The following is a 7,806-nucleotide window of genomic DNA, read 5'->3' as shown; positions in this document are numbered from 1 at the left end:
ACCATTTCGTGTGTGTGCGTGTGTGTGTATAAATTATATATATATATATATATATATATATATATATATATATATATATATATATACATACATATATATATATATACACACACACATATATATATATGTATATATATATATATATATATAATTACACAGTAAAAGATTTTTAGTATGCCACTTTACCATTTAAGCACAAAATAGTAAGTACTATATTACAACATTCATGATTCTTTGCATGGTGAAATTGTTCTTCAGACTGAAAGAGACTGTGTTTTCTATGGTTCTATATAGGGTACTGCTATTGTTAAGATGCCAAGCTTGCAACATTTGCAGAACACATTGTAATGCTATAAAAAAATCATTTACAACATGTTCTCCATCGATCTAAAATACCATTTAAAAACTCAAAGAACCATTTAAGCATGCAAATAGTTCTTAGAGCATTCATGGTTCTATATAGAACCATTGTCCAGAGTTGAGTAATCTTTTTTAAGAGTGTTGTGCCTTGGTGCTGGTGAAGACCAGAAGAGAAAAGAGTAGTTTGGACAGCTAAGAAAACAAACAGCTGGATCCTTGACCAAATCTAGCCTCACCTCTAGCTGTAAGCCCAGATAACCAAACTGAAACCAGGGGAGGTGCCTGGCCTGGGCTTCCGGAAGAGACCGATTTGAGAGAGAGGAAATGTGCAGAGAACTTTAAAGATGTCATTATTGAGGAAACGTCTCTGTTTTACTTTTTTCCACTTTTCTTCTTTTGTTTGTTTGTTTGTTTTTTGAAAATATCAAACAAAATACTATGTTTGTGACAATAACCCTGCCCAGTGTGCGGAACACCCCTTGTGTGTGACACATCTTCTCACAGTAGACCTTGGCCTCCCCTGTTTTACTCTCTGCTTATGTGACAACATACACGCTCCCTATTTACCAGTATGAAATTCGTATACATTTAACAGTATATCTCAACATACCTGCATAAAGAGCAGACAGAAGGAATAAACAAACTTCACTATACTAATTCTGTCTCTCTGCAGTTCAAATTGGGAATTAAAGTTCCAAATGTGCTCTAAAAACAAGCACATATCATCAAACTGTTGTTTTCATTGGGTTTAATCTTGTCATACTAAGTTTAAAAAATGAGGGAATGCTCTGTGAACAACTACCATTAGCATCCATACTCTTACTTTATAATTAGCATTTCACCTTAACACAACAAGCGTAAAACATTCTAAAAAACACACAACAATAATTTAATTCACAGAAACATAAACAGTATGTGAGTAAAAGCTGATAAGATTGATTGAACTTGTTTTTGGTCAAAAACTGGAACATATAACACATCTTTTGAGCCAAAATTACACACATGTTCTCTCACAATGCCATTTATCGAGGAGGATAAAAGATGGGAGCTGCACTTTTTTCTTTAGTGTTGGTCAAAAGAAGCGCAACCCGAGACGTCTGTCCATCTGCTCTGCTGCAGGTCTTTCTTGGGACCGGTGTGTGTTAATGCACACTTAAAAACAGGGGCATTTCCAGGGACAGTCCACCAAAACCGAGGACTGTCCCTAAAAAACAGGGATGTCTGGTCACTCTAGTGTAATTGCCCAATAACTAGCCATTAGCTTTCTAATACAGAGATTGACTAGATTGCCTAAACAGATGTTTTTAACAGAAAAAGTGGAGTTTTGTCTCCTTATGGTTCTTCATGCTTTCTAGTCATAAATAGGTGGGCCTTGAGGTGGGAAAAGCTGAGAACCCAGTGGCCGTTTTGGCCAGCAGGTGGTGCCATAGCTCTGAGCTGATGTGTCTTGTGTGTGCTCTCAAAAGTCCCACCTAAGACAAAAACGTGACTAGTGAATATATTAGACTTTTTGAGATGACGTGAGGTTTCTTTTTTCATGAAGAAGGATCTGTATTCCAAATATTCATCTTACAATGTATTTTGCACAGAAAAGCTCAAGATATGTGGTGTAGTAGAGCACATAACTTATTACTAGCTTACAGTTACTGCTGTTGACTGACAGGCCTAGTCTAACAATACGTCCTACTCATTAATCAGTTCTACCGTGCATGTGCATATCATTATTATAGTAAAGTTTTATTGTTTATGATGTTAATTCTGACTTACTTCAGATGTATTACACAGACTTAGCTTAATATTACTATTTACCCTTGATGAACTGACTAGACTATCAAAGTCTCCTATGTATAGTATTAATGCTGGTAGCATTTTTGCTAAGTTAATTTAGGATATTTAAATCTCCCACCAACAGTTTTAATGCAGGTAGCATTTTCTGATAAGGTCATTCAGGCTATCAAAAGATGCTACCTATAGTTTATGCTGGAAGCATTTTTTGATAAAGTGATTTAGGCTTTCAAAATATCATGAATATAGGCTGATAGCATGTTCTGATAAGGTGTTTTGGGCTGTCAAAATATTCTACTTAGTTTTACATAGAGATCCACCTATAAATGTGTTCTAGGACATTTTGACAAGGTAGGATCATCCTACAGGTTTTAAGGATGCATGCTCAGGGGCTCAAACCACTAAGGGGCCTAAACATCCACTTCATTTTTCCCATCACTGCCTTTCTAGAAAAAAAAAACAGCGTAGACCAGCAAAACTGGCATATGCTGTGGTTTAGATGCTGATGAGCAGCAATGGAAACTAACATGCTGGTCATCAGAAAAAATAGCCTAAGTTGTGTTTTAGATATTGATATGCTGGTCAACCAGCATGACCACACTGGGTGACCAGCTACACCAGCATAAAGCAGTATAAACGAGCTTAGACCAGCAAGGAAAGTATCCTGGTTTATGTTGTTTTTTCAGCAGGGTGCTCAACTATCTGCTATTACCGTAGTCAGAGTACTGGTTAAGGGCCTTCTCCTTCCTGCAATGATTGTGTTTGACATAGCATACTATACAAGTATTCTGCCAAAGCATGCAATATGTGGCAAGTATGCAGTGTGTGACAAAGGAATATACAATATGCAGTGTATACAGCATACTGCACCAGTATACTGCATGCTAGTCCCCACACTAGTATATTGTATAGTTTCCAGTATTGCACAATTACCATGATATACCGAAGGGTCACATGACAACTAGGTGGTTATGTTCATGGTTAGATCCTCCTGAAATGACCACACTGCATTATTGGAAGCAGAATGTCATGAAGGTAGCTCTGGCTGCATACTAGAACATCTGCTAAGAGTAATATGTCATCCAGGTATCTTTACTGCACTGGTAAAACTTACATTTGTCACATACTGCATACTTACTGCTTTTGCACTTACCTGAACTTTTAGGCTGCTGTCTATCATTCATGCCACTCAGGTTTGCTGATGGTAGAGCAGAGCTGCATTTATGTCTCTGGGATATATTGTGGATTTGCTACTTTCTCACTTTTTAGCTGAACAAGCCTGGGTCTATCAGAGTCTTTTTCCAAAATAAACATCATATGCATCAGGGGTTGTGACTTCTGGCAAAATTCTCACAGAGTATATACTCTTTGTGCCACACGGACCACCTATGGCTCATAAGTTAGCTATTTCTCTAACAGCTGCTCAAGCTGATGTTAGCTAAGTCTGGAAACAGTGAATATATACTTCTCTTACAAACTAACAAGGCACATTATTCCCTGAAGAGAAAACACTGCGTGAAGAAGGCGACGAGTCATGTACATGTAGTGTTATCTCCAACACAAAAGCCTACCAACTTCCCTCATGTTTCAAATGTATTCTTCTTTGTGATGCTACATTTTTGTGTTACTGATTTATGAGCCTCCTGCCTCCAGTATTTCATCTAAAATATTAAGCCTACAGCCTGGAGTTAAGTTCAGCCAAATAGCTTTTTTTAGTTAACCAAATATGTGTTATGTAACTCCCAGTGGTGGACGTAAGTACACAAATCATGCACTTAAGTTAAAGTAGAGATACCCATGGTAAAATATTACTCCAGTAAAAGTAGAAGTCCTTCCTTTACACCTCCACTTGAGTAAAAGTACAAAAGTATTTCCCTTTAAATGTACTTAAGTATTGAAAGTAAAAGTACTAAAAGATTAATTATGACTATGTCCTATTACCACTTTTGTAACAAGAATCTCATTTTAGGTGAAAATACTCCAGTGTCACTCTTGGTAAACCAATTTTTTAATAGAATGTCATTAATTAGTCTGACACTGATGTCTATTAAAATTATCATAAGAACAAAACACTGAAGGCAAACAATTTCCATTAGGTAGAACCAAACCTGTTGTGAACAAGCAAAGTTTCAGTTTAAGATTTATTTGCAACTTAGTTACAAGTTTAAGTTTAATAAAAACTTGCTTTAAACATAATGTAGTGGAGTAAAAAGTAAGATATTTGACTTTGAAATGTAGTGGAGTGAAAGTAAAAAGTCGCCCAAAATGGAAATTCTTCAGTAAAGTACAGATACACAAAAAACTACTTAAGTACAGTAACGAATTACATTTAGTTCATTACTGTCCACCACTGGTAACTCTTAGGGATACTCAAATTTCAGAATGATGTAGAATGCACATTCCTAGTTGATGCTAGAATGGGCTGGAGGTTAGGGTACCAGCTTTGTGACCGGAAGGTCGGCGGCTCGATCCTCTTGGCCGACAGTATGTGACTGAAGTGCCCTTGAGCAAGGCACCTAAGACCCAACTGCTCCCCAGGCGCCATGGTTAGTGTTGCCCACCGCTCCGGGCAAGTGTGCTCAATGCCCCCTAGTGTGTGTGTTCATTAGTGTGCATGTATGTGGGTGTTTCACTGCACGGATGGGTTAAATGCGGAGGTCTTATTCCTCTGTATGCAAACACAGTTGGCTAATGGTTCTGAATTCAATTACATTACCATGTTATTTTAATAGAACTGAAAAAAAGTTTTGGCCAGAGAACACAGGCTGCTATTTGATGATTCTGGGTGTAAAGTCATATGCAAAAGTTTGGGCACGCCTGGTAAAAGTACGTTTTGTTGATTTGAAGTGAAAATAGACATACAGTGAAAATACGCATTCTCTACAAAGAACACTTCTACACATTATAATGGACGTTTACTGTTTATTTGCTGAATTTAACATGTAAAAAATGCAGCCTGTGCAAAAGTTATGGCATATTTAAAGTTTTGTTTCCACAAAAGCAAATGGACAGAAAAAGCAAATAAATAGAAATTGTGCACTAATGTTTGTTTAAAAAGGGCTAAAGTTAGGGAATCAACAAACATGTGAATTAACTAGGGGTGTTCAAACTTTAGCATACGACTGTACACTTATGTTAAGGAAGGATACTCTAAACATACCTAATAATCATCTTCATCTCTCTCCGAGCTGTACATGTGGTGTAACTTACGACTGGGTCAGTGCACACACTGGTAGCTCATATGCTGCCAGTAATGAACCTGCCCTCATAGCGCATTCTGACGATACTTGTAAACCTGTAAAATTTTGACTTCAGCACAAGGAAGTTACATTCAGATGGCTGACAGTCGTAAATGCAAGCAGTAAACTCAGGAAAGTTCCAAGTTCCCGAAGTTTCGTTGTCATATTATCATCAGTGCATTCTTGTGAACACAGTAGACCAAACTGGCACTGGTCCATACTTATTGCTTGCCTTATTGCTTAATTTATCAGTTATTTACCAATGACTATCTAACCAGGGTATTGTCTGACTGGTTGATGAGGACCATCTGAATACACCAGTATATCCTACTTGGGCACTTGAAGCTTATCTGAATGTGTCAGTCTTTTTATCACCCCATAACTGCAATGGGGTGCTCCATTGAAGGTATATTAACTCACTATTTACTGAAACCTTATCTGGTATTGTAAAATGTACTAGTATGCTCATTTGTTTAGTTTGTCTGCTATCTGTGTGTCTATATGTCCTATCTGTTCACTGTCTTGTAGTATTATTATTATAATTTTTCCCACACTCATTTCTTCCCTTATTTTTTTCACTTATTGTTTCTTCACTTGGGTGGATCAGGTTTATGGCCACTTCATCACTGCCTGTAATACATCACACTGCACTACTATGAACTGTGAATTGAATGACTAACAATAAAATAAAGGAAAAAAAGAGGAAAAAAGTTAGTAGTAGTGTGGCCAATGGATATTGGTTTGAGTTTATGAACATAACAAATTTAAAACATGCTCAAGAGCTGTTCACTGTTACTTTCCATATCATATTCTGTCCATGCTGTAGAATGAGTGAAGAATTTACCACCGTGAGCTCATGCTCGTTTAATTTCAAAAGGAAAGAAATATTTTAAAAGAAATCTCATCTTAATCTCATTTACTAATCTTAGATATGTTTAAGGCCTGTTTGAAATCATGGGGAGCGACATTGCAGCAGTTCTATCTAAATTTCAGCACAATTAAATGGTTAAATGTACAATAAAGACATTCACGTAAGCCAGAGGTCTGAAGCATTAATGTCTACTTCACAGCGAGTTATTGCATGAAATGTTTATTGATATGCTGCCTGATTCCTGAGATATTGTTTTACAATAGTTTTAAGATATAGGCTTTAGGCCTCACATGTATTCTTTTAAATGCATTTATGTTTGAGAGATACTTATAGGGTGTTGCAAGGCAAAAGAGTACCAAAAGAATTATTTTCTTTAGATTTACCACTATTTTACCATTATCAACATCACATATAAAAACTCTGAAGACATATGGTCATACTGGCTAATAAATAAAATGACTATTTTGAAATTGCATTATAGCTATCACAACCACTGGTTTCTGTCACAATCACTGTAAATTATGAACTATCAATGAATCATCTCATATCAAATCCATCTCCATTCTGGAAATGTATTGGTTTTTTTTTGTTTGTTTTTTTTTGTCTGGTTAAAGAGGATCATTTCTCTAGAATGGAGCATTTCAGTCAAACCACTCTGAATGACTTTGTTTACCTGTCAATGACTGAATTACTTAGAAATTTTGAAAGATGGGTGGAATTCTCCTTCAATCCCAAAGATAAGTCTGTCCAATAGGAAGAGAGCTGATGGACAACCTCATTTTTGGGTGTAAGTCCTCTGGCTAACTGAGAAATCCTGCTTTCCGAAATATCCCTTGGTTGAATTACATGTTTTGTGCTCGGAATGAAAATAAGTCAATAAGTCAAATTTTAATGCCCAGCTTCTACTTATTTGCTAAGTTTAATATTTTATAAAAAGGTGCCATAACTTTAGCACAGACCATGTTTTATTTACAGTTTTTTCAGTAAAGTTCAGTAAATAAACAGTAATTGTGCATCAAAATGTGCAGAAGTGTGTTAAATTATTTCCTCTTAGAAAATCAGTATTATGCCATTTGGCCAGTGGCACTCAAACTTTGACATGCCACTGTTTATGAGCATACCTTTTTAACTGGCAGTAAAATGATAAACTAATTAATATGTTTAAAAAAGCTTATTAGTAGATTTTGTTTCTTATACAGAACATCAAATGTTGTGGACTGATTTGGTCAGACTCTGAAGATGAGACTACACTGAATTCCCAAACTGTCAATACGACTGAATACAGAAGAACACCTAAACAACCTGGAATTTGCCAGAAATGGAACTAATACCATGCCCCAAAACAAAATGGGCTGTTCAATGCTTTACAGACTGACTGGAACAAAACAACATTAATACTGATGAAGCAAAAATTGACAAAACTGAGCTAAACTTGATATTGCGGCAGTTTTATGGCTCAGTCCGTACTTCAAGAGGCGAGGCTTACAGCATACTGTGCAGCGAGTGAGCAGAGTTTTTTACTTTGACTTAGCAACAAGCTGCTTGTTAAAG

The sequence above is a fragment of the Colossoma macropomum genome, unplaced genomic scaffold (assembly GCF_904425465.1).
Source record: "Colossoma macropomum unplaced genomic scaffold, Colossoma_macropomum, whole genome shotgun sequence".
Taxonomy (NCBI): Eukaryota; Metazoa; Chordata; class Actinopteri; order Characiformes; family Serrasalmidae; genus Colossoma; species Colossoma macropomum.
Note: the sequence above shows the minus strand (reverse complement) of the source record.